The following is a 27,862-nucleotide window of genomic DNA, read 5'->3' on the forward strand; positions in this document are numbered from 1 at the left end:
TTAGATATGGTTGTCATGATTTTCTGTGGGCGAGCAGATGAAGATGAATATATGGCCTATGTTCTGTATTTCAAAAACTAGACCTGATTGGGGAAAACTGGTGCCTTTTTTTTTGGAATCGGCTGTGGTGCAGGCTGGTTAGTAGCCAGTTGCAATAAATCACTATGACCAAGAGGTCATGAGTTCGAGGCCAGCCCATGTTGGAGTGAGCACTTGACCATTAAAATAAAAAATAGCCCTGCCCGTTGTTGACCTAAGCAACCTGAAAGATAGTTGCATCTATCAAGTAGGAAATTTAGGTACCACTTATGTGGGGAGGCTAATTTAACTAATTTACGACACCATAAAAATTGTCCAGCAATGTTAGGAATGAGGAAGTATCCAAGGACTCGGCATCACAGTGGATGATGAAGCAGCTACTCCCCCTGTGGCCGGAATTGAGCATATCCTCAGGAAGCTGGAAGCTGGAGAAGGCTAAATTGCCTCTGTGTCTTGTCTCTGTCTCTGTCACTATGTTCATATGGCATTGAATGTTTGCCATGTATGTGTACATTGTGATCCGCCCTGACTACCCTTTGGGGTGAGAAAGAAGGGCGGAATATAAATACTGTAAATAATAAATAAACTATACCCAGAAACAGGGCTAACATTTGAGGCACCAAAATGTATGTTGTCCATTGCAAAGAGGAAAGTCACATAATATATGAGAGCCTGCAGTGCTTTGCTTTTGCTTGGTTCTACTGGAAAGGACAAAAGCCTATCTCTCCTCTGTCCTCTGCTGAGTTAAAAGTCCAAACAAATTTTGTACTTTGAACTCAATTTGCAGCAATTGAAGGAAACTGTGGGAGAGTAGGAGGAGGAGAGAGAAAATGGGATACCTTAAAAGCAGTTGAAAAAGTGGGGTGACAGAGAATGCCTTGGCATCGTCTCTGCCAAATCTGTCCCTACGATACCCGAAGGGAATGAATCAGTATTTGTTACACCTTCCCTTCTTTTTGGCATCTTACAATTTCTTCTTCATCCTCTCTCCCTTTAACAGCAACAAAGAGCAAAAAGTCCCTCTTTACCTGACCTTTACTCTGAAGAGCTGAAAGTCATATGCATTCACAACTCTTTTATCATCTTGAAAAAACCTGATAGGAAAGTTAGTTTGAAAGACATTGCTGCGAGTTTTCTGGGCTTTTCTAGAAGCATTCTTCTGGAACATGGCCATACAGCCCAGAAAACTCACAGCAAACCAGTGATTCCGGCCATGAAAGCCTTCGAAAACACATTGAAAGACATTGCCCATTGGTAAGTGTGCATAGGGTATGGATGTGACGAATATTCACCAATTTTCTCATGTATTGAGAAAAAGTGTCTCGACACATTAGGAAAGCCTATTGAAAAAACTAATACATCACCAATTTTTAATTCTCATAACATTTGGGTGGAAATCTTCATATTTTGTGAAAAATGAAATTTTCATGAAAAAAGGCCAGAAATGTGAAAATCATCAATAAAGGGTACAGCACTGGAAGGAAACTTTTAAAATGTATTTTTCTTGTTTGCAAGAATAAAGGAAGATTTACATTCTTTACATGGCCTGCTTTGTGTGCTGAATGAATAGATGGAGAGGGTTGTGTGGTTGTATGAATTGTTTTCATTATTCTTCACCAATATGTTTGGTATAGTGCAACCGTCATATATACTTAATGTATAAATAGGAACCTGGATAATAGTGAAAACTATTGAAATGAAAGACTTCTGTCCCAAGAATCGCATAGAATGGCACTGGAGGACCTATAGAATGCCTAGAGATGATATATTTTATCAGACATGGACCATGGATACTGATAGGCTGTCATACTGTATCAAAGAGAGGAATTCCAGTCATTGTTAAACAGGATCCTGTGTCTGTAGCTGGTTATTTTGAGATAAACTTTTCAACACCTAAAGTTTTGTACAGCCACAATATGCCTTCCTGCCATAGCATAAAATATTAATGCGCTGCAGTTTCTGAAAACTTTGGATCCTCTTTTGTTTTAACCATTACTCCTGATCTTTCCAACTTTGCAGACTTTGTGAATTTTCTGCAATACCCATGCTCCTGCAAATAAATATTCATTTAGCCATTCCTTTAGCTTTTAGAATGATTTTATAAAGAATTAATTGTGTGGTTCCTTAATCAAACAAACTGACTTACCCTGTTTCCCCTAAAATAAGACATCCCCAAAAAATAAGACCTAGTAGAGGTTTTGCTGAATTGCTAAATATAAGGCCTCCCCCGAAAGTAAGACCTAGCAAGTTTTTGTTTGGAAGCATGCCCGGCGTCCACCAAACAAAACACCATAGCATGGAGGATTGGTAAATGTACATACCAGTTGTACAGTATATGGAAATAATGGTAGTAACAAGAAATTCTTGACAGAAGTCACAGTTTGTCTGGTTTGGTTATGTTGGTTTGTGATGACAGTATAGAATAAATGTTCATTTTTTGTTCAACAATAAATGTGAATTCTTCTTCATGGAAAAATAAGACATCCCCTGAAAATAAGACCTAGCGCATCTTTGGGAGAAAAAAATAATATAAGACACTGTCTTATTTTCGGGGAAACACGGTAGTAACAAATTAAATTCATGCTAAGTTCCCCCCAGTAAGGTAAAGGTAAAGGTTTTCCCTTGACATTAAGTTTAGTCGTGTCCGGCTCTGGGGGTCAGTGCTCATTTCCATTTCTAAACCAAAGAACCAGCGTTCTCCGTAGACACCTCTGAGCTCATGTGACTGGCATGATTGCATCGAGTGCTGTTACTTTCCCGCCGGAGCCATACCTATTGATCTACTCACATTCACATGTTTTCGAACTGCTAGGTTGGCAGAAGCTGGGGCTAACAGGGGGAGCTCACTCTGGTCCCTGGATTCGAACCACTGACCTTTCAGTCAGCCAGTTCAGCAGCTCCGCGATAGAATAATAATAATAATAATAATAATAATAATAATAATAATAATAATAATTTGAAGTTCAGTGCAGGTGGTCCCGGTGGTGATGGGCACACTAGGTGCCGTACCAAAAGATCTCAGCCGGCATTTGGAAACAATAGACATTGACAAAATTACGATCTGTCAACTGCAAAAGGCCACCCTACTGGGATCTGCACGCATCATTCGAAAATACATCACACAGTCCTAGACACTTGGGAAGTGTTCGACTTGTGATTTTGTGAAACAAAATCCGGCATATCTATCTTGTTTGCTGTGTCATACAATAAAATAATAATAATAATAATAATAATAATAAGAAGAAGAAGAAGAAGAAGAAGAAGAAGAAGAAGTTTATTTTTATCCCGCCACCATCTCCCCCGGAGGGGACTCGGGGCAGCTCACAGAAATATCAGATACAAACAATAGCAAAATACAGTACATCAGTAAACAATAACATGTACCAGTTATAATATTTAAACATTGACTAAAAGAATAATACACACTTAGTAAAAACATCGAATTAAAAACAGTGAGGTTGTGATGATAGATTAGCAAAGTGCCCATTATAAATTTAACTCACTGTGTCATCAGCGGCCTCAGTACAATGCTCTAAAATGAAGAAATGTGCATTTTCCCACATTGTAAACACATTTAGATGCACAGCTGTTGGGGTGGTTAAATGAACCAAGGCACTCAAATTACCAGAATACTAAATCTCGACCCGAAGGCACCTTATGGAAGCAAAGAGTGTTCCTTAGATGATTCTCTTTGACGCCCCTCTTCCTTTTATTTCCTTGCTTTGTTTCCAGCTTAAACCTCGAAGTGCCTGACCCAACCGGAGGCTTCTTTTGCAAACCAGCCAGGGAAACATATGATACCATTTGCCATTGCAGAATGTGGCCTGCTGTTCTTCTGTAATTATAATGGCCTAAGCAGCGAGGGGTTGGTTAGCCTTCCTTAACAATCATTAATCTGCCGAGTCCTCGTAACAGCGGCCCATCTTGGAGAACAGCGGTCTTTGGCGCAAGAGGCCTCCTCGGCGAGCGAGGGATTGCCTCTTTCGCCCGTACTGTGCCGGCCTTTTCTTCTGCTTCATCGTCTTTTGCACCCTCCTAAATATATATATAATGCTCCCGTCCCCTTGAGACCTTCCTGCCTTGGTCTTCGCTCTTTGCCGCAACCCCTCTCCTTGCTGCGGAAAGTTTATTTCCGTGTGACTGGGAAGCCTGTTTAGCCGACCATATTGCCAAGGAAGGTACATCGTTTGTTGCGTGGTTCTGGCAAGGCCGGCCAGTCAGCTGGGATGTAATTAAGACTCGGAGAACAGCCTGTCTTCACCACAGGAAGGGCATGTTAGATGTTTCAGGGATTTGGGGCTGTCAGTTTGGCCAACGCTGAAGACCGAGAGCCAGGGACAAGTGGACTTGCTTCCCTTTCATTTATAATCCCTTTATGTACAGCGGATGCACTTGGCAAAGTTTACATCTAACCTATTGGCTCTGGCTGGCGGGCCAATGAGGCCGGATTAGCATATGTTACATGTATATTTTAGTAATATTTTAAAAGCGAGCGTGGATTTCCAAAGTGAATTATGCATGTATGACAGAGGCAGGGTTGCCTTGCGCTGGGTGGAAAAATCCCACATCTTTTTGTCAGGACTATGGGTTTTACATTAAAAAGGCAGAGAGACTAAACGAAGTAAAACAGTTTTAATTTTTAACAGTTTTGGTCCGGCCCAAGGAACCACTTTCTGACAGTGTTAACTGACATTTGAATAATTGGATTAATTTGGGCAAGGGGCGAACCGCGTTTTGATGGCTGAGCGCCTGTGCCTTCGTAGCATATGTGTTTGTGTGTGTATAAACTTCGGGAAGGGGATGTTCAATTTAATTATTTAGGGTTTGTACAACATGCAAAACAAATTGCCTTAGTTTGCTGACTTTAAACTGTACTGGCAATAGGTGAAAGAAGGGAGGTGAATGTGAGTTAAATACCAAAGGATGTGGAGAGCCACTAGGTTTCTAATCCGATGGATTTTTTTTTTCAGTTCAACACAGAATATACTCTCTGGTACATCCTCAGAACTATTTGTTATTGTAGATCTCATGAAGTTAAGTTGGGAGAAGAGTTAGCACATTAATAATAATAATTATTATAATAATTATTATTATTTGTTTATACCCCGCCACCATCTCCCCAAGGGAACTCAGGGCGGCTTACATGGGGCAGAACCCAGACAGCATAATCAGATAAAAACAACATACATATAATTGACAATATAACAAGATAAAAACAAAATACAATATAAAACAAAAATATTATAATAGTTGATAATATCAGTCATATATTGGCTAAAGACAGCATTTGAATTGTGCCCGGTAGCAGAGCCATCCTTAGGTATTTTAATATAGGCTTTATTTCCATGTTCCAGAAGCATACTTCACAACCTCTGAGGATGCCTGCCATAAATGTGGGTGAAATGTCAGGAAAGAATGCTTCTGGAACATGGCCATACAGCCTGAAAAATTCACAGCAACCCTGTATATTTTTTGTTTGGTTCTCAAACAAAATTCAACTTTGGAAGGGACCATTTCAGATCTGGATGCTGCTTTTGTTAGACTCGTTTACATTTGTGTGTGTGTGTGTGTATGTGTAGGGGGATAATTTACTGTAATTAGAGGGGAATGCATGTAAACAGCAGAATTCTGTATCATTTGGAACCCATGCAAGAAACAGAGGCAGCCTAGCTCTGTCCCAATGACATGTTGCATGTACTGAGTAGAAATGGGACAATAAGCCTTTTTGGGAAGATGAGTTCATTGCTCTGGGCTGTTTCTCCCAATCCCGGTAATCATAGATGGTACAAATAAGTAGGATGCTGAGCTGGCATCTGCTGTTGCGGGAAATAACATAATGCATTTCATAAGTCGAAACGATTTGTGCAGACTGTCGGGCAAAACAAGCTTCTTCTGGAATGTCGGACTCCAAAACAGGTTCAAGGAATTTGTCCTGCCGATGGGAAAAAAGAAGATTCTTAGAAAATACAATTGCATTTGGAGCCTACCACAAATCATTTAAACAGCTTCCTACTGTTAAAAAGAAGATGCAATTAATATTAATAATCCTTTCATTATGATTTTTCCTGCCTTATTTTTTACATTGCTATTGAGGGTTTGTTTGCTTTTCAAAAAAATTGTATTTTATTGCTGCTTAATAATTGTACTGGAGTCAGTTTGCTACTAGTTGCCCTTGAGCATTGTATGGTATAAAGGCAGGATACAATTTTAACAAACCAACAAATTAAATAAGATCTGTTGTTTCCGGCATTGTGGTGTCACTAGGGGGTTGTGTGAGTGGGTGGGTGGGGGTACAAATCACACCAAGTGTCAATCAAGCACAACTTTATATATATACTGTATATACTCAAGTATAAACCGACCCGAATATAAGTCGAAGCACCTAATTTTACCTCCCCCCCAAAACTGGGAAAACATTGACTCCAGTATAAGCCGAGGGTGGGAAATTTCAGAAATAAAAATAGATACCAATAAAATTACATTAATTGAGGCATCAGTAGGTTAAATGCTTTTGAATATTTACATAAAGCTCAAATTTAAGATAAGACTGTCCAACTCTGATCCCATTATTCCCATCATCTTCAATGTAAATGTGCTTATGTATCCTTTTAATAATAATAGAGTAAAATAATACATGTAATAATAATAATAATAAATACAGAAAAAAATACCTGTCATAATAAATAGAGTAAAATAATAAATGCAACAATAATAATAAGATCAGAGTGAAATAATAAATGTATTAATAATAATAAAAATAGAGTAAAATAAATGTAATAGTAGCAACAATAATAGAGAAAAATAATAAATGTAATAATTCCAATAATAATAGAGAAAAATAATAAATGTACCATATATTCTCGAGTATAAGCTACCTAAATACAAGCCAACCAGGACCCCCACCAGAGTATAAGCCAATGGGGGCTTTTTCAGTCTTAAAAAGAGGGCTGAAAAACTAGGCTTATACTTGAGTATATACAGTACATATTATAAAAAAAAATTGCTATAGTTAAGAGAGAATGATAAAAATAAGTTTGTAACCAAGCTTTTGTAGGTATCCATATACCTAGAAGACTAAAACTTTGTTCTAATATACTTTTTGAACCTTCAAATGTGCATCCGCTTTTATTAGAGCTTTCACTATGACCCAATGGCAATGATGTTCCACATCTGCCCATGCAATAAGCATGTGTTATCATTTTCATTGCCAATAGGTTTCTAATTTTTTTTTAATTTTATGGTATTTTAGCTACAATATTGTGACATAATGTGGGACAGGAGGAGATCCATGAGGGTGACACCGTTTGATGTTGCATGAGTGGCACCAACCCTAATGATACCACTATTCCAGTACATTATCAGTAACAATTGCAGCAGAATTGTGAAGCCAAGTAGTTGGGAGCTTAATAACTACAGAAGATAGACAAGATTACCAACTTCCTCAGTGACCAAAAGAGAACATACACAGGCATAATGTGAACTTGAGATTGTTTATATCTCTAACAATGTGGAGCAATTCTGGCACATAGATTTAGAATCTAGTAGCTTGATATGGCATGGATGTGGGGACCACATTTGGCCGCTGTGGTGGGCCACAAGATAGCATTTCCCATTGCCATTTTACTAAAAAATGGCAACAAGAACTTAACAGGTTAAACTGCTGCACTGCTGAACGTGCTGACTGGAAGGTTGGTGGTTCGAATCCGCAGGATGGGATGAGCTCCCATTGTTAGCCCCAGCTTTTGCCAACCTAGCAGTTCAAAAACATGCACATGTGACTAGATCAATAGGTACCGCCTTGATGTGAAGGTAAACACACTCCATGCAGTCATGCCGGCCACATGACCTAGGAGGTGTCTACGAACGACGCAGGCTCTTTGGCTTAGAAATAGAGAGGAGCACCACCCCCAGAGCCAGAGATAAGCACAACCCCTCAGAGCTGGAAGGGGAAGCTTTTACCTTTATCTGTATTTTGTTATGTCTCGGTATTGAATGTTTGCCTATGTGTTTGTGTATGCTGGAAACTGCCCTGTCTCTCCTTGGGGAGATAGGGTGAAATACAAATAAAGTATTATATTAATTCTAGTTGCAAGTTTGATAACTGTATGGACTCTACAGGTTTAGGGAAGTTCTAGAACAGAATCCTTCCACTTCTGGAGGCTTCCACCACCTGTACATTTGTGGGCTTTCATAGTGTTAAGAAAATCCCTTAGGTAATAAATGTAGCTTTCCCAATTCATGCTCCTGTGATAGATAGAAACTAAAGTTCATTTGGAACAAGAATGATAGAATTCTCCAGCCAGTGGTCATTTTGGCTATAGCAATTCTGAGAATTTTAAGCAATAATAATAATAATAATAATAATAATAATAATAATAATAATAATAATAACAACAACAACAACTTTATTTTTATACCTCGCCCCATCTCCCCAGTGGGGCTTACATGGGGACCGAGCCCGAAACATACAGCAATAAAACGATAAAACAATTATTCCAACAATAAAACATCAATATCAATAAAACCATCATAAAAATCAACATACAGCATAAAATGTTAAAAACAGGAGACTAAAACAAGGATCTGGACCAAAGTGCAGAATATATCAAAATGGGAGAGGTAGTTTCTCAGTCAAAATAGTCCATAAAGTGCAAAGTAGTAGTGGCAGAAAATCCTGTAGTTGGATGGGCAGATAGCAAGGCACTTTCCTGGTTTTCCTTGGTCATGTTGCAAAAAAAAAAAAAACCCTGTAAAGGCATCTCAAGCTGTCTGCCCTACTGATCACACACATATATATCTCAGATTGAGTTGCTGAGAGACAAAATTGGAATTGAGCACCAAGGAAGTTTGAACAAGGTAGTCATGCCCTGATGTCCTTTCGGCCGCCAGCCCTGGCAAGCAAAGCTTAGAGCAGGGAAACGTTTGTTAGCTCATTGATCAAGCTGGCTGGAGAGATAGACAGTTTCCAAAATGTCACCTCTAAGAATGATGAAAAACTCCAGTGCTGCCTTCTGTCAGGTGACTCCCGCTCCAACCTCTTCCTGCTCAAAATGCCTGGCACGTGCGACCCTGGTTATATTGCTAGAGGAAATTTGCCGGAGGTACAGTCCAGGCTTAATGGAAGCTCAGTTGTTTACCCTGAGGCTGTTCTGTAACCTTCAGGATCCCCGAGTCTAGTGTGGATAATGAGTGTCCACATTCTTTCTTCACTCAAATCTTGCTTTCCTGGAAAGGCAATACTGTAAGTGGAAATGTCACATGGAGGCCTAAATCCAGTTTAAGAGTAGAGCCATGAAATGAATTGATGGAGAAATGGCGAGTTGACAAAAAGTAAGTCCTAGTGATTCAGTAGGTTCACTTTGGTTGGATTAAACAGAGGTAGACCATTGTGTCAGAACAGTCTAGTCTTAAAAGTAGGGCTTAGAATTAATGTATCTTGATTCCACTTTAGCTGCCATGACTCAATGCTGTGGGATCATGGGAGTTGTATTTTTCAAAGTCTTTTACAAGCACCAGAAAAGGAGACTGGGTCAACTCCGAGGCAGCATATCCTACTATTGAACATCTCTTACCATCATAAAGTTCACTGTAATCTTTAGGTGGAATCTCTTTTCCTGTAGTTTGAATCCATTGCTCCATGTCCTAGTCTCAGAATGGCTGAATAATAATGACCGGCTATATCTGCCTAGAAGATCAGGGGGCAGAGGACTCTTACAAGTCAAACAAGCAGTCAAAGAAGAAGAACATGCCCTGGCAGAATATGTAAAGCAAAGTGCTTTGATAGAAGTCAAAAATCAGAAACTCCTCAAAGCACAGCAGACAAAAAATCAGTACAAGAAAACCGCACTACAAACTAGAGCTGACAGCTGGCACACCAAAACATTGCATGGAAAGTTCCTTGACAAAATTGAAGGAAAAGCTGATAAGGAGAAGACCTGGCTATGGCTCACGAATGGGACCCTGAGACAGAAGGCCTGATCCTTGCAGCCCAGGAGCAAGCCATCAGAACAAATGCAATTCAGGCCAAGATCGAAAAATCAGCTGATGGCCCAAAATGCAGACTGTGCAAGGAAACTGATAAAACAATGGATCATATCCTCAGCTGCTGTAAGAAAATTGCACAGACAGACTACAAATAAATAAAACAACAACATTATAACGACATATAAAAAGTCATCAAACCAACAACCAATAACAAATTCACTTTATCATCACGGGTGGACTAGTGCAACAATAATTTAAAGGATCGGCTAATGAGTAAAGTGCATAGGTCATATGGCAGCAGTAAGGATAAGAGCAATAGTAAAGTGTGAGGACAGATTTGTGGTCCGATCTGGGTCTAGCTATCTAGAAGATTGTCTACTCAAAAGCACAACGGAACATCCAGGTCTTTAACTCTTTGAGGGAAACAACATTACATCCTTTCAAATATTTATACTTGGCTATCATTTCTATTTAAAGTATTAGAATAAACCTTTTTCACATGTAATATAACTGTGTAAACTAAATAGCTGTGACTAGGTTGTGAATGCATATTGCGGAAGCTCTCCTACAAACAATTGTCTGCTGAAATGATATTTTCTACATGACCATTAAAGGAACTTTGTCCCATATTTTAGTGGGCTACCCAAGCCACAAATCACCATTAACAACCCAAAACAGAACTCCAAGAATTTATTCTTTTGGTCCAAATAGGATGTATTTAGGCCAAACTTGAACTTCAAGGGAAGCCAGGAACCCTGTGAGAAGGTCACAAGTTGTGATGTCTCATGGGCCTTGGAGTCCTGATCCCAGCGCCATTGTAGCTGATGAGGATGAAGACGGGATTTTTGCCGGCGCAGCAAGAGACGGAATCTTTCCAGATGCCTGTTGTTGATGTTTCTACCCGAGAGCCCATTAAGAAAGACCTTGAACAGGCCTTATCCCCTGCCTCCCCTCCTTTTCCCAGGAAACAGTCCTATGCGGCGGGCCGGGGTGAGAAAGAGCAGTTTCGGAGGAGCTTGAGATTAGCAGCTAAACAAGACATTAATTAGCCATATTCCCCTGGGAAACTCTAGGGAGGAACGCATCTGGAAGGAGATGTGTTTTGCTCTCCTTTCCCTTGGGAAAGGAAGCTCAGGACACCTGCTTTGCAGAGAAATGCAACTGAGTTAAAAGTGCCCGACACGAAGAATTCCGTGCGGAGTCAACAGATCAACTTCGGGAGTGATTTCGTGGTCCTAGCCAAGTGTGGACTTCGCAAAGTCCGCAACTCCAGTTCCTTGCCTTGCCTTGTCTAGCCAAGTATTCAAGAACTATCTTGCCTTGTTTCCAGCCTTGGACCTTGCTTCTAGTATCAAGCCTTGTTTCTAACTTTGCTGTGGACTTACTCTGAACTTTGGAAGGAATTTGGACGTTTCCCCACTCTATTGCTTGCGAATAGAGTGTGTTTCGGTTTGGATCTACAACTTTGGACTCTAATATAAAATATTGGACAATATAATTTTGGACTATTTCTGACCTTTCCTGAAAGGTCTTTTATTGGACTATATTTCCTACTTGCTTTTATTATTCTTACATATTCCCTTAATAAAGATATTAGATAGTTTTTGGCCTCCGTGTGTCGGTTCTTAGTGCTCTCGTTGCCCTGGGCGTGACACAAGTAGTCCACACCATCCCTATCCTTTCTCTGTCCCAATCCATGAGCCATGTAAGAACTAGAATTTGAGATGTTTCAGCCCTCTGTCCCAGTTCTTTGGATAGTTATTTTTGGACTGCTGTTCCAAGATGCCTACAACCATCATGGATCTAAATCAGAGGTGATGTCATTATTTTGAGAAGATTTTGTCATCCTCAAAAGATGAAGAAGATTTAGTCCTCCTTTAGCAGTTCATCCTATAAACAACTAATGCTGGATTTACACTGCCCGATATCCCAGATCAGGTCTCAGATTATCTTCTTATCCCAGATTATCTGGCAGTGTACTCAAATAATCCAGTTAAAAGCAACTAATCTGGGATCAGTTCCTGAGATATCGGGCAGTGTAGATCCAACATGAGTCCTCCTCCTGTTCAGCAAGAAGGGGAGTTGGAGGAAAGACTTTAAGGATCTAGTAAATGAAGATAAATAAACCTCAATATAATGAAGGACTACATGCCCATAGCTGTGAGGTGCACTCTCTAAATACTGCTGGGTATCTAGATGTGGGCTGAGATAAGTCTTCTTAAAAGCAGACTGATATCTCCTGACTGGCTATTGAAAGCAATTTCAGTCCACCTCATGACCATTGAACCCTACCGCTGTGTGTCTTGTATTTACAACCTTCTAACTCAGAGGTTCTCAACCTGTGGGTCCACAGGTGTTTTGGCCTACAACTCCCAGAAATCCCAGCCAGTTTACCAGCTGTTAGGATTTCTGGGAGTTGAAGGCCAAAACATCTGGGGATCCACAGGTTGAGAAACTATGTTCTAACTCCTCATGGACTCTTGTACTTGGACATTGTTCTGATGTATGGTTCTTGACTTCAGAGTGTTTATTATTGCAAATTTTTGTGCTTTGGCTTCTGAAGTCTTGTAATTGTGGGTAAGCTTCAACTTTTCTGATGGTTTGGATTTCTCTTCCAGAAGCATCACTCAATATGGCCAAAGAATTGTGGAAGATGACGTATAATAAAATCTAAATAACCACAGCTAAATAACCTAGTCGAATTGCACACCTTGCATACTTTGAACATAGAGCAGGCTTTTTAAATATCAAAGGTATTAACTAGAAACCAACAAACTTTAAAAAGAAAGAAGAGCAATCTTTTTCTTATTTTATTTTCTTTAAAAAAGATATTTCTGTTTGCAGGCTTCTGTTAGTGTGTATGTGTGTGTGGAGAATATTTACTGTCAAGGGACTAAGATCCATGCATAGATATTTCATGAAGGGAAATAAATATTTTAAGATGCAAACACTGGAGTGTGTTGGCACTTCAAAACAGGGTCAGAGGATTTGTTCATCTTTCAGAAGTGTTGGTGTTTTAATGTATATCACGGCAAACAGTGAGCCTTTCATGATAAAGTAACAGCTCTGTTGCTTTTGCCAATTTGGGAAAACACACACAGGCACATTCCCTCTTCCACACACTGAGTTCCTTTTTGTTTCAAAAGATCACAAGATTTCTGGTTCTATAAATAGCAGTCGAGGAGACTTCTTCAAAACGAAGATGGAAGTTCTTAAAGAAAAGACGGGTTATTCTATCTGGAGCCACATGGGAAAGACCACCGGAATAGTAGCTCCCAAACAAGTTAACTTCTGCTCCTTTTAATAAAGATAATTTTATTGAGATGAGCAAAGACAAGGAGATGCTTTCTGTCAAAATGCATGGCCAAAATATCAGTAAAACTTCCTTGGGCCTTGGCTGGGTGGACACTGAAACATGAGGGGGGAAGATTTTGAAAATTAGGGTGTAGGAGTGATCTTCCCCAAATTTGGTAATCCTGAATCATCACTGGTCGAGGAGGAAGTGGCTTAGATAGATTCATGGTGTTGCACCCAGGGCAGCGTGAGCACTGAAAACCAGACAGAGACCAATAAACATATAATATCTTTATTAAAACAATTATAAATCCAGGAATGAATAGGTGGAAAGGTTGAGCAGATAATAGTCCTTTATGAAAAGGTATGAATTAGTCCAAAGAATTGAAGGGAAATGTCCAATATTATTGTCCAAAGTCCAGAAACCGAAACACGCTCAGGCAAAACTGGGTTCAGGAGCTAGGCAAGGAAGTAGACTTAATCCGGGTCTACTCGGGAGTCACGGCTCGGCTTGGCTGCCAGGATCTGGAAACTTGACTTGGAAGAAACAGGAGCTAGAGTCGGTGAACCTTTCTCATGAAATTGCAACGTTGACACTGCAAAGTGTCCACGGTGCAAAGCACTTTTATGGAACTTAGATTTGATCACAAGCAAGGAAAGCCAAACTCCCTAAAAGTTCCCAAGAGAAAACCTTCTATCCATTATCCCCTCGAGATGCCAAGCAGTTACTCCTGCGGAGTTCTTGTTTCTCAGATCTCTGAGGATGCGGAAACTCCCTTCTGTTGAAGGACACATTCTCTGGGGAACTAAGAACATCTGGTTCCGCCATGGGAGTAATATTTTCACTTTCTTTCCCAATTAAGGAATCATCTGAGCTATCAACAGCCAGCAGCTGTAATTGGAAAGAGTTCTGTGGACTAGGTAAAAAGTCAGACTAAACTTCCTCCTGGTCATAGTTCATTTCTGAATCAGGTTCAGAAGCCAAAGGTGGCTGGGGTATGACACATGGTCTGTTGATGGATATCTGTGCTTGCTATAAATGTCTAGGTTCAGAGAATGTATAGAGTGTTGTCGTTGCATGCCTTCAAGTCATCCTTGACTTATGGAGACCCTAGCACATTTTGGTATTTTTGAAAAATTTGTTCAAAGGGATTTGCTTTCACCTTCCTCTGAGGCCAAGAGAGTGTAACTTGTCCAAGGCCATCCAGTGGCTTTCCATGGCTGAGTGGGAGACTCTCAATATCTAAGGACTTCATCACACTTACTCTTGGATCCATGAGGATTCACCAGCTTCCATGGTGAATTTGCATGGCAGTGGGGCAATCCCTTCACCTCACACCCTGCATCGCCTGCAGCAATGCTTCCCCATCACACATGGAGAAGCATCTCATAGCTTCCTCCTATGCTGGCGCTATTACTGCCTACAGAACACGGGAAGCCTCCTATGTTCTGGGCGAAGTGTCCTAGGACGCTTGCGGCACAGTTCATCTATGGATCCCCAAAAGAAGTGAGTGTGCATCATGTGATGGGCAGTGTGAAGCTCCCTTGATGAAGTTTGCTGCAAGCATCCTAGGTTGCTTGTGAAGACCCATATGATGAAGTCGCTAGTCTGACACAGGAATTACTGCACCATGCTGGATCTTCAATACGTCAGCACAAAATATTACAGCAGCCTGAAACTGTTCTAATTGTCATGCCTTCTCATAAGAAACATTCAGATTTGTAGTTTACTGAAGTAATAATAATAATAATAATAATAATAATAATAATAATAATACTTCATTTATATACCGCCCTATCTCCCGGATGAGACTCAGGGCGGTTTCCAATCATAAAAACAAAACAAACTTTACATAGCAACATAATAACACATTATTAAGCAAAGTAAAATAATACAATTATAGCAATAAATAACACTTATATGACCTGATCAAGGGGACGGGAACCATAAATCCAATATATTAAAATGTATCATTTTAGGCTAGAGAAATCTTGGGCAATATATTCAGGCCCAGAAATCGGTGGCATTCCAATGTAATTACTCAAAAACCTGCCGACACCACCAGGTCTTCAGTTCCTTACGGAAACTGGATAATGTAGGGGATTGCCTGATCTCTTTTGGCAGTGCATTCCAGAGCCGGGGGGGCCACTGCCGAGAAGGCTTGTTCCCTCGTCCCCACAAGCCGCACTTGAGATGGTGGTGGGAGCGCGAGAAGAGCCTTCTCGGATGATCTCAAGGTCCGCACTGGCTCATAGGAGGAGATGCGATCACAGAGATAGGTAGGGCCCGAGCCATATAGGGCTTTATAGGTCAAAACCTGTATCTTGAATTGGGCCCGGCAGTTTATTGGAAGTACTTAAGATCCTCTCTAGAGCAGTGCTCCTTAAGTGAAGGTGACTAGTCCCTAGTTTTCCGTGGGAGACCATCAGGGTTATTATCCCAATTGACTGTATTTGTGCTTATTGACAACAACTGAAAGCTTGCCACAGTCTGCTGCCCATAGTGTGCCAATCAGCAATTGTCTACAAAGTACCAATTTGGGTAGCACTAATCGAATGTTCTCTGTAAGATAATTTCCAAAATTCCGTAATTTAATTTCCAGTTTTTCCTTTTAGACGTACTTTGGAGACCAGTAGTTCTCAACCTGTGGGTCCCCAGGTGTTTTGGCCTTCAACTCCCAGAAATCCTAACAACCGATAAACTGGCTGGGATTTCTGGGAGTTGTAGGCCAAAACACCTGGAGATCCACAGGTTGAGAAGAACTGGTTTAGAGACATGTGCAATTGTGCATAATCCTCTTCAACAGAATCTTCTACATGCCACACTAATACCAGGATTCTTTACAATGGAGAAGTGACAATTCCATTGAGATAAAAATGCCAAAACTATGTAATGCAGATATAATACCTTCTATCACTGAATGCAGTAATAAGGAGGCAACACCCAGAGAGTGTGTTGTCTTCAAGTTCCATTTTGTGAGCTCAACACTGGGATCTGGTTGACCATGGTAGGTAACAGGCTCTGAATCTGAGTCAGAGCTTGGAAAGTTAATGTGTTGTCGAAGGCTTTCATGGCTGGGATCACAGGGTTGTTGTATGTCTTTCGGGCTGTGTGGTCATGTTCCAGAAGTATTCTCTCCTGACGTTTTGCCCACATCTATGGCAGGCATCCTCAGAGGTTGTGTGGTTCCATACCTGCCTGCCATAGATGTGGACGAAACGTCAGGAGAGAATACTTCTGGAACATGGCCACACAGCCCGAAAGACATACAACAACCCTTGGAAAGTTATTTTTTAGTAGTAATCCATGCCTATTATCCATTTGTTCAAAACATGATCTTTTGCAATGTTGAGAAGTAAAGCAACAAGGTGTTGAAGCTCTTGTATTGCTTGTTATTTTCCCTTAATGGTTTGTGTACTTTCAGGATTGATACGAGACTTTTTTTAAAAAACTAAAATACCCAATGAATGCTTTGCTAAAATTTCCCTTTGAAAGGTGGCTTTGATTCAAGTCACCCATTTCACCAATAGCGTGACTTTGTTCTGACTCCTGTTTCTTCTGGAATGCCACCCCATCCTGCCCTTGTTGCTGAAAAAGAAATATATCCAGCAATAATATGTTACAGGTTGCAGCATTACTTGCAGCTTGTTCCTCCCAACCTCTGCCTGATCCAGCGGAGACTTTTCTTACCGTTCCAACCCACTCTTCAGCGGAAAGAGATAAACATTCTTGGCAGAGGGAGCACCATTATGGTCAACGGAGTCAAACCGATGACCTCCTTTAACCTGCGGCAGGAGAATGTGCTTAAAATTTGCTGGAGACACACGGGAGGGAAGCAAAAACAAGGACGTGAAATAGGAAGACCGTAGCTGCTGTCCGATTTGTAACATTACTCAAACTGTAATCATGTTGATTGTATTGCATTAGCATTCTAATTTCCAATTTGGGGTTTTACTAACATAATCTCCAGCCGAGTACATCTAATCTTCATGTGCAACCCAAAGTCTTTATATAAACTCGGCGGATTTACCTCCATGTGTCTCTCCTAAACGGAGCCGTGTCTTCTGGCTGAGCTGTAGAGACATTAAATTACTAAGTAAATCAATACGGCATTGTTATGTCACTGTATCTTTTTCAAAGACCAGCTCAAATTTTGTCTGCTGTCTCTTTGATCCATTCCATTTAGTTCTAAGTACACTTGTTATTATAGTAACTGTTGTTTGTATGTTATTTTAGCTTCTTCTTCTTTTTTTTAAAAAGAAGAAAAATCTGAAGTAGCTATTTAGCAATTTAAATGAAAATGTAATTAGGTTACATCTGTTTTACATGCACGTAATGCCACGCAGATGTAAACTTCTATTAAAGCCATATTTTCTTTCAGGCAAACTTACCCCCTCCCTTTTTCTTTTGCCCTCTCCCTCCTCTCCCCAAATTTTTGCAATCAAGAAACAAATATTTCTTCTTTTAGGAAAAAAGAAAGCTGTAATATATACACACAACTTATTTAAATCTGAAGGAAACAAAGCTATGTATTCCTCGTAGAGAGCAGATATGACAAAATAAATGATATGCTAATTCTTTTATTTATGAGCATAGCATCAAATGGAAGACACAGTTTTTAAGTAATTAAGGAGCATGCCTACTTTTCCCCCTTTTCTCTTATGGGGGGGGGGACTGGGAGAGGAAAGCCCTGTCAATCTTTATTTTCATATGTTAATTCATTTAAATGGCATGTGAAGTTATGAGGCAAAGGAGCAAGAGAGAAAAACAGGAAATTCGAAAGTCAATGGGTGGATTATTGGTTTTAGAGTGAGAACATTCTGAATCAAAAGACAGACTAGAAGCTGGGTTGCTGTGAGTTTTCTGGGCTGTATGGCCATGTTTCAGAAGCATTCTCTCCTGATGTTTCACCCACATCTATAGCAGGCATCTTCAGAGGTTGTGAGGTATATTGAAAGCTAGGTCAGTGAGGTTTATATATCCGTGGAAGGTCCAGGGTGGGAGTAAGAACTCTTGTCTGTTGAAGGCAAGTGTAAATGTTGCCATTAGACAATACAACATATATAGACAGACACAGAGGCAATTTAACATTCCAGCTTCCAGCTTCATAAGGGTATGCTCGATTCCAGCAACAGGGGGAGCTGCCGCTTGTGACACCGATTCCTCAATCGAGTACTTCCTCATTCTGCCGAACGCTGCTGGAAGGTTTTTTATGGTGTCGTAAATTAATTAAATTAGCCTTCCTGAGTAAAGCGGTGCCTAAATTTCCTACTCGACAGATTCAACTGTCTTTCAGGCTGCATAAGTCAACGGCGAGCTAGACTATTAAATGGTCAGGAGCTCACTCCAACCTGGGCTGGATTCGAACTCATGGCCTCTCAGACAGTAAGGATTTATTGCAGCTGGCTACTAAACAGCTGCACCACACTTCTGCTGCAGATCCAGATGTACATCGTGGACTTCCATTCCAGCTGCAAATTATGTCCATTTTGTGTTGTCGAAGGCTTTTATGGCTGGAGCCACTGGATTGCTCTGAGTTTTCCAGGCTGTATAGCCATGTTCCAGAAGCATTTTCTCCTGGCCTTTCCCCCACATCTATGGCAGGCATCCTCAGAGGTTGTGAAGTCTTCACAACCTCTGAGGATGCCTGCCATAGATGTGGGCAAAAATCAGAAGAGAATGCTGCAGAAACATGGCCATATAGCCCAGAAAAAATCATAGCAAACCTATATCTACTTGATTTGGGCCATGTAGACAGCTGGAAGTTGCCGGCCAAAGATCTTGGCTGGAGGGTCATAGTTGCCCATGGTTGCCCTATGGAGCCTTTCACCCAAGTGTCACTTCATTTTGGTACAGAAAGAAAATGAAACTTTATCCACAGAGACATTTCCCAATCCACAGCAACATTCATTTCTTCCCTTCCCCATTCCTTCCTCGAAAAATTCTCTTTGTAAATCTTTCATCCTTTAATTCCTACTACACGTGTTTCTATGGGAAGGAAGGAGAGTGTTTCTTTTCTTTCTTGTTTCATTTCTTGTTCATTTTGTTTCTCTCCTCGCTTTCGGAAGGTTTGGCCCCACGTTATATTTTTAGCCTTTTGGTTTTACAGTCGTGCTTTTAGATCTCCGGACCGTCTTAGTGTTTTATTCTTAAACTCCAGTGAGCCCCGAAGACCTGTTTTACAGGTGTCTTCTAAATTCAAATGATAAAATACATGACGAATCAAGCCTCCAAACTTGTGCTTGGAATGCAAAAGAGGAATGTGCGGAAATTCTCATGCGAGCACAGTTGGTGTTCAGCACACCAGGTGGCCAGAGCTGGCTGCTTTGTTTGCACATGCACAAAAGTTCTTTAACGTTAAACCCACTTGATTAAACAAGATGTATATACACATGAAAAGTTTTGAGTAGCTTCAACATGTTTCTACCCTAAGGTCTTCCTCAGCAGGGAAATATAGACAGCCCATTCGGGAAGAAAACAAGCGCAATCAGAAACTCCAAAAGGATAGGCACAAAATCCCGTTTTTCTTGAAGGTACCTGAAAACAACATCAACAGCAACAAACGGAGAATGTCGTTCATCTCAAAGTATAAAACATTCAAAGCTTGAAAAGGCTTCCCTTTTTTGGATCATATTTAGCAGAAGTCCATGACCAGCATGGCGTAAGTCATTACGTAAAGAAAGGAACATTTCCGAGCTCCATCATAAAACATATAAATGAATATAGTAAATATTGGTGTTGTGCTTTTGTATGGAATTGCTGTTCGTTTTGTTTAGTTTCATTTATGTCGTCTCATTTTCGTATTTGGTTCCCGCTAATGAAAATGGGCCACCTATATGACACAAATTTTCATCTGGCTAACAAAAAACACAAAAATTTTCGTGCCATTGACAGCAATGGGAGGCCTTTCGAGGCTCATCCCCCTCCCCCCTGGTTTTTGGGCTAGAGGTGTGAAAATTGCCACACACGGAGGGCATTTCAATCCCTTTTAGCCCACCATCTTTTAAAATATTTGGATCTTCCCCGGAGTACTATTGTTATTATTATTATTAGCACCCATTTCCACACATATCAGGTGTAATGAGGAGGCTTTCCTCTCTCAGGCTCAGCGTTAGATTCCCAGAGTAGCTAGCATTCTCATTCTCTCTCTCTCTCTCTCTCTCTCTCTCTCTCTCTCTCTCTCTCTATATATATATATATATATATATATATATATATATATATACACACACACACACACACACACACACACACACACACACATTGGTACAAATCAGCTGTAATTTGAAAGCAGCCCTCTGTCAGTACCTGCTTATTGTTACGGTGCCGAAACAAAAGGAAAACAAAAGCAAGCAGATGACTGTGCGGCTCTCATTTTTGTGTCATCTTTCTTTTTCTACTAAAATAACATCATTTGTTTTGCGGAGACGAACGGTCAAAATGAAATGATATGAAGGAAATGAAGGAAAAAATTTTGCGCACATCTCTAGTTAATACATCGGGGATGCTAGGGGGTTGTCATCCCAAAAGTAACTTTTCCCCCAAGTTTTGAATGTCACACAACATCTAAATGTAAATATATCTGAATGAAAGCTTGCATTATGTGTCTTGTGTATTTTGGTTGGCCAATGAAGATACCAACCTTTTGTGGATTTTTGTTTGATGTAGTATTTATTGCTAATTGGGGTTTTTAATCCCAAAACTAAGCTACCATATATACTCAAGTATAAGCCAACCCGAATATAAGCCAAGGCACCTAATTTTACCACAAAAAACTGGGAAAACATTGACTCTGGTATAAGCCGAGCTACCAATAAAATTACATTAATTGAGGCATCAGTAGTTTAAATGTTTTTGAATCTTTAGATCAAACTGTAATTTAAGATATGAATGTTCAATTCTGATTAAATCATTATTTTCATCTTCTTCAATGTAAATGTGCTTATGTATCTTTTAATAATAATAGAGTGAAATAATAAATGTAATAATAATAATAATAATAAATGCAGTAAAATAATAAATGTAATAGTAAATAGAGTAAAATAATAAATATATTAATAATAAATATAGAGTAAAACAAATGTAAAAGTAACAACAATAATAGAGTAAAATAATAAATGCAATAATAATAATTAATAGAGTAAAATAATAAATGTAACAATACCAATAATAATAGAGAAAAATAATAAATATACCATATATACTTGAGTATAGCTGACCTGAATATAAGCCCACCAGGATTCTCACCCGAGTATAAGCTGAGGAGGGTTTTTTTCAGTTCTAAAAAAGGGCTGAAAAACTCGGCTTGTACTCGAGTATATACTGTATGTCTACTTATTGAGGTGAGACAGAACCAGATCTAATACTGTTTACAACGGCACTTTGAGCATCCATTTCTCTCCATTCTCCCAACAAATCAGTTCCAAAACCATCATATTCTCTCACTTTTCTGGGAGAAGAAATGAGGGTGAAGAACTTAGGTCTGAAGGACAATATTTCTCATTGTTCTATATTTAACGTCTTCAAGTGGGTGATGCGGATCAAGAATAGGTCTCTACAGTCACCTATAGGCTCACCACCAAGATCCTACACTTGGAAGGCAATCATACATGGCTGCGAGGAATTGCCGTTGTGATGAGACAAGTGATATCACCAGAAGACTCTGCCAAGGAGTTGCTTTGGGCCCAACATCACAGTGGTGGCCCTAATGTGGTCTTGGCCTGACAAATAAAGCAAATTCACCCTGCAAGTGGTGCAGATAGTCCACATGACGTACTACTAGATTTGCAGCTGAAGTGCTGCTTCCAGCTGTTAACCCAGGATAAGAAGAAATGGGATTTATTCTAGAGTTTCCTGGAAGATCTGGAGTGACCCTAGTCTTTTTTGGGGGTTGATGTCGTTGCAGCCCTAGTTAGCACAGCCAATGATGAGCTATTATGGGAGTTGAAGTATAGAAATATCTAAAAGGCTACACATATTTTGAAGGAGGTTCTCCATCCAATACCAAGATTCCAATTCATGAAGATCCAACTAGAGAAAACTGGGCAAACTAGAATTCCAAGCCAAATAATTCCTGAAATTGAACATTATATGTTCAAAACCAGAGCCGGTCCAACAATGAGGCGAATTAAGCGGTCGCTTGGGGTGCAAAACATACGGGGGCGCAGTTGAGACTGCTTTTTCTGTTGATTTCTTGTAAAACATGATGTTTTGGTGCTTAATTTGTAAAATCCTAATGTAATTTGATGTTTAATAGGCTTTCCCTTAATCCCTCCTAATTATCCAACATTTTCACTTATCCAACACTTTTATTTTTCAGTGATTGGTTTGGGGGTGTCACGACCTAGGCGGCAGAGGCACCAATAACCATACACAGAGGCCAGAATCTAACTAATATCTTTATTGAAGGAATATATGAAGTTAATAAAAACAAGTATAGAAAATAGTCCAGAATTAGACCCTTCAGGAAAGGTCAGAATTAGTCCAAAAAAGCAATGTCCAATAAGAAATATTAAGGTCCAAAGTTGTAATCCAATAACCGAAACACTCACTTTGCCAAGCAAAGTGAGGGGAGATGACAAGGTCCTTAGTCCATAAAACTTGAGCGTGGCTAGGAAATAACTTGATACTTGAAACAAGGCTTGAACGTGGAACAAGGTAACTAAGAACAAGAACAAGGTCCGTGGAATAACTTGGTAAAATCCGTGAAACAAGGCAAGGATTAGTCCTGGGAAACAAGGCAAAGTCCGTAGGTAAACAAAGGCTGGGAAGCAAGGCGAAGGCTGGATAGCAAGGCAAGGCTTGAGCTGAAGCGAGGCTTGAATCGGAGCGCGCTGTCCAGACACAACTCGCTCCGTAGGCTGACGAATTGACTCCGCGAAGTTGCTACGCGGGCAAAACACCTATATAGAGTCCAACTTTCTCACCAAAGCGGTTCTCTGGGAATCAGAAACGAAAGCTAAACTCTGAGACCAGATGTTAAACTCCTTAAAGATTCTCACGAGAACCAATGTTAATTGGCAACATTCTTAGCTGCTATCCTCGCACTCCTGCGCGAAGCTGAATCCAAACTTCTCTGTTGTTTACAAAACTCCCGGCGCAAGAACACGGGAGAAGTAGGCTCTGGGGTTGTTTGACATACTTCTGGGGCACAACTTTCTTGCAGGTGCAAGGTTTCCAGATCTGCCTGGGAAGGATCTGGCTGAGAGGAATCCAGTTCAGACTGGGAAGGTAAAAAACCCAAGTTTTCATCTTCATCAGGGATTACAATGTCCTGAGCAGGACTACAAGGCCCATGGTTCATCACACTATCCCCCTCCTCAGGGCCCCTCCCAAACTGGGGTCCTCTCCCCGAGGCGCGAGGTCGCGGTTTGGTGGGATAGGTCAGATGGAAGCGACGGGTTAGATCAGGAGCATGGACTGTGGAGGCGTCTTCCCAAGAGCGTTCCTCAGGCCCAAAACCCACCCAGTCAATGAGATATTGTAGGCGGCGGCGATGAAAGCGAGAATCCAAAATGTCCTCAACCTCGAACTCCTCCTCCCCATTCATCAAAACAGGAGGGGGGGCCGGTTGGTCTGTATCAGGACGCACACCATCCGCCGGAAGGAGCAGGGAACGGTGAAACACTGGGTGAATGCGCATTGAACGCGGAAGTTGGAGTTTGAAAGTCACGGGGTTTAATTGCGCCACCACTGGATAGGGGCCAATGAAGCGGGCATCTAACTTCCGGCATGGGCGGTGGGAGGGCAGAAAGCGAGTGGACAGAAAAACCCGATCTCCTACCTTGATTTCGGGGCCCGGCTGGCGGTGTTTGTCAGCGTGGCGTTTATAGTCCTCCTTGGCTTGGTCCAGTTGCTGGAGCAAAAGTTGTTGCACCGCTGTGAGTTCCTGCAGCCAATCCTCTGCTGCGGGAACTTCTGAAGTTTCAATGACAGGGGGAAAGAAACGTGGATGGAAACCGTAGTTTGCAAAGAACGGCGTTTCTTTTGTAGAAGCTTGAACTCCATTATTGTAGGCAAACTCAGACAGTGGTAACAGAGAAGCCCAATTGTCCTGTTGGTAGTTTACATAACAGCGAAGATACTGCTCCAAAGTGGCATTGGTGCGCTCCGTTTGCCCATCTGTTTGGGGATGATGAGCTGAAGATAAGCGAGAGTCTATGCCCAGTAGTTTTTGTAGTGCCTTCCAAAAACGAGAGGTGAATTGAGATCCACGGTCTGTGACTAAACTCTTGGGCAATCCATGTAGTCTGAAAACATGCTGAAGAAATAGATCCGCAGTTTCTTTGGCCGTGGGGAGGCCTTCGCAGGGAATGAAATGGGCTAACTTGGTGAATAGGTCCACCACCACTAAGATCGTGGTGAATCCACAGGAAGGTGGTAGGTCAGTGATGAAATCCGCGGAAATTATTTCCCATGGGCGAGATGGGGTAGGAAGGGGGTGCAAAAGCCCTGAGGGCTTCTCCCTTCGTATCTTGGAGCGCTGGCATACTGGGCAGGTGTTGACATATTTTTCCACATCCTTGCGGATCTTGGGCCACCAAAAATCTCTTAGGATCAAATGCATGGTTTTAAATAGTCCGAAGTGTCCTGCTGGTTTGCAGTCATGACACAGACGAAGCGCTTTTTCCCTGCCCGGTCCGGGTGGGATATAAACATGATTTCTATAGCAGAGCAGCCCATCTTTAAGCGAAAAGGGAAAATGCAGACCTTGGCGAAGTTGGTCCTGCGCCCAGGCATCTGCTTGCTGACTAGCCCTGATTTCTTGAGCACAGATGGGTCCTGGAGTAGGGGAAGTTGAACCAATGGGACTGGATTTGGTGTTCCCCACTGTGAGCGTGGCAAAGTTCTCAGGTTGTAGCAGTTGGGATTCAAAGGTCTCCTTGCGTCCTGCAGCGTATTCCGGTTTACGTGACAGGGCGTCTGCTTGCTTGGTTTGAGCTGGGGTCACATAATGGATCTGGAAGTTGAAACGTTCAAAGAATAAAGCCCAACGTTGCTGCCTCTGATTTAGTTTGCGGGCAGTTCTTAGATGTTCTAGATTACGATGATCAGTGTGGACTTCAATGGGGAATTTGGCCCCTTCTAGCCAATGTCTCCAAGTTTCAAAGGCTGCCTTTATGGCCAGTAGTTCTTTTTCCCAAATGGTGTAATTCCTCTCTGGTGTGGTTAGTTGACGAGAATAAAAGGCACAGGGGTGGAGGTGATCTCCCACCGGTTGTAAGAGTACAGCCCCAATTGCCACATCAGAGGCGTCCGCTTGCACCACAAAAGGGGTTCCAGGATTTGGGTGCTGTAGAATTGGCTGGGAGGTGAATAGTTTCTTCAGTTGCTGGAACCCTTTCTCTGCTTGATCAGTCCAGCGGAAAGGCTGCTTTCCACGGATGCAGCTAGTGATGGGGTCGGACCAGCGGGCAAAATCTGGAATGAACTTGCGGTAGTAGTTCGCGAACCCCAAGAAACGCTGCACCTCTTTCTTGTTAGTTGGCGCCCGCCATTCCAATACTGCTGAAACTTTGGCTGGATCCATGGAAAGCCCTAGAGGCGAGATGCGGTAGCCAAGGAAATCTACCTCTTGTAGATCAAAAGCGCATTTTTCTAGCTTGGCATAAAGTCCATGATCCCGCAGTCGTTGCAACACCATTTTGACGTGGTTCTCATGTTCTGATTGTGATCTGGAAAACACCAAAAAATCGTCCAGGTAGATTATCAAGAATCTGTCTAGATAGTCCTGAAAAATATCGTTGACAAAATGCTGGAACGTTGCGGGAGCTCCGCATAAACCGAAATTCATAACTCGGGACTCGAATAATCCGAATTTAGTCTGGAAGGCGGTCTTCCACTCGTCCCCTTCTCTGATGCGAACTAGATTATAAGCCCCCCGAAGATCCAGCTTGGTGTAGACCTTGGCTCCTCGAAGTCGGTCCAGTAGATCCGAGATTAAGGGCAGGGGATAGCTGTTCCGCTTGGTGATATTGTTCAATGCTCTGTAGTCCACCACCAAGCGTAATTCCCCTGACTTCTTCTTCACAAACATCACTGGGGAGGCGGCTGGGGATTGAGAGGGTCTGATGAACCCCTTGCGAAGGTTTGTCTCTAAGAATTCCCTGAGAGCTTCTTGCTCTGGTTCAGTCAGGGAGTAGAGATGCCCTCGCGGGATCGGGGCCCCCTCCACCAAGTCAATGGCACAGTCATAAGGTCTATGTGGGGGTAATTTTTCGGCTTCTTTCTCATTGAATACATCCCAATACTCGGAGTACTTCTTTGGCAAGGTGATGATGGGCTCGGAGTCTGTGGCATGGCATACCTTGGCTACGAGGCAATGGTTTTGGCAGTACGGTGAAGCAAACTGCAGTTCTCTGTTGGACCAGGAGATGTTAGGGTCGTGGAGTGTCAGCCATGGAATTCCCAAAATCACAGGGAAATGGGGAACCTCGGTAACAAAGAAGGAAATCTCTTCCATATGTTCCCTTATCCACATCCTGGTGGGTTCCGACCACTGGCTTACGGGGCCCGTCTTGAGGGGACGGCCGTCTATGGCTTGCACCACACGGGCATTCTTGAAATCATGATATTGTAATCCCAGAGAGTCGGCATACTCTCTATCGATGAAATTGTTGGTAGCTCCAGAGTCTATCATGGCGTGGATCATGACGGGTCCCCTTTTTGCTGACCATAATGTGACCACGAGAAGGAACAGGACCCCGGTTGGCGGCTCTTGGATGGATTTTTTGACCGGGTTGGCGAGCCTCTCTACACCCGGTCGTTGGCTTCCCCCGCCGGCTGTGTGCCAGTCGGCTCAGACGCCTTCGACTCCGTGGAGGACGCCGCCGCAAGACGGGCGGCAGGCTTCCCTTTGGCTGGGCACTCTCTGGCGAAGTGGCCCCCGTTCCCGCAGTACCAGCAGAGGTTCAAGCGTTGACGACGGGCCTTCTCGGCGGCATCTAGTCTGGGACGCACATTGCCCAACTGCATCGGCACCTCCTCGCCTCCTCTGGGGTATGGGGTTGGCGGCGGGGGTCTCCACACCGGACGTGGCTGAACACTGGCGGGAGCGGGGGGTTTTGCCCCGGCTCTACCGCCCTGGCCTCGAACCCATTGTTTCCTGTTGGCAATCATGACTTCAGCCCGTAAACATTGATCAATGAGTGCCTCGAGGGTCTGGGGAGGATCCACCTTGGAGATTTCTTCCAGCATTTCAATGTTGAGACCCTCCCGAAATTGTCCTCTGAGGGCTACATCGTTCCAGCCGGTGTTGTGGGCCAGCACGCGGAACTCGGCTATGTACTGAGACATGGGTCTGTCTCCTTGAAGGAGGCGCCGGAGTTTGTGACCGGCTGCCTCCAAATTGTCCTCGATTCCCCAGGTCTCCTTAAGGTGATCCAAGAAGCGTTGTGCTGAACTTAGGTGGGGGGAGGCTTGATCAAACAGGGCCGTCGCCCAGCTAGCCGCTGGTCCGTCTAGAAGACTGTAGACCCACGCCACCTTGATGTCTTCTTGGGGAAACTCGGCATCACGGGCCTCTAGATAAGCTTGACATTGGCG

The 27,862-nt window shown here is 42.1% G+C and overlaps 1 protein-coding gene across 2 annotated transcripts in view; it reads left to right on the forward strand.

Moving 5' to 3' along the window:
• fto (FTO alpha-ketoglutarate dependent dioxygenase) overlaps positions 1 to 27,862 on the forward strand; it is a 326,740-nt gene that overhangs the window by 183,880 nt on the left and 114,998 nt on the right. The window lies entirely within an intron of this gene.

Source organism: Anolis carolinensis, unplaced genomic scaffold (assembly GCF_035594765.1).
Source record: "Anolis carolinensis isolate JA03-04 unplaced genomic scaffold, rAnoCar3.1.pri scaffold_9, whole genome shotgun sequence".
Lineage (NCBI taxonomy): Eukaryota > Metazoa > Chordata > Lepidosauria > Squamata > Dactyloidae > Anolis > Anolis carolinensis.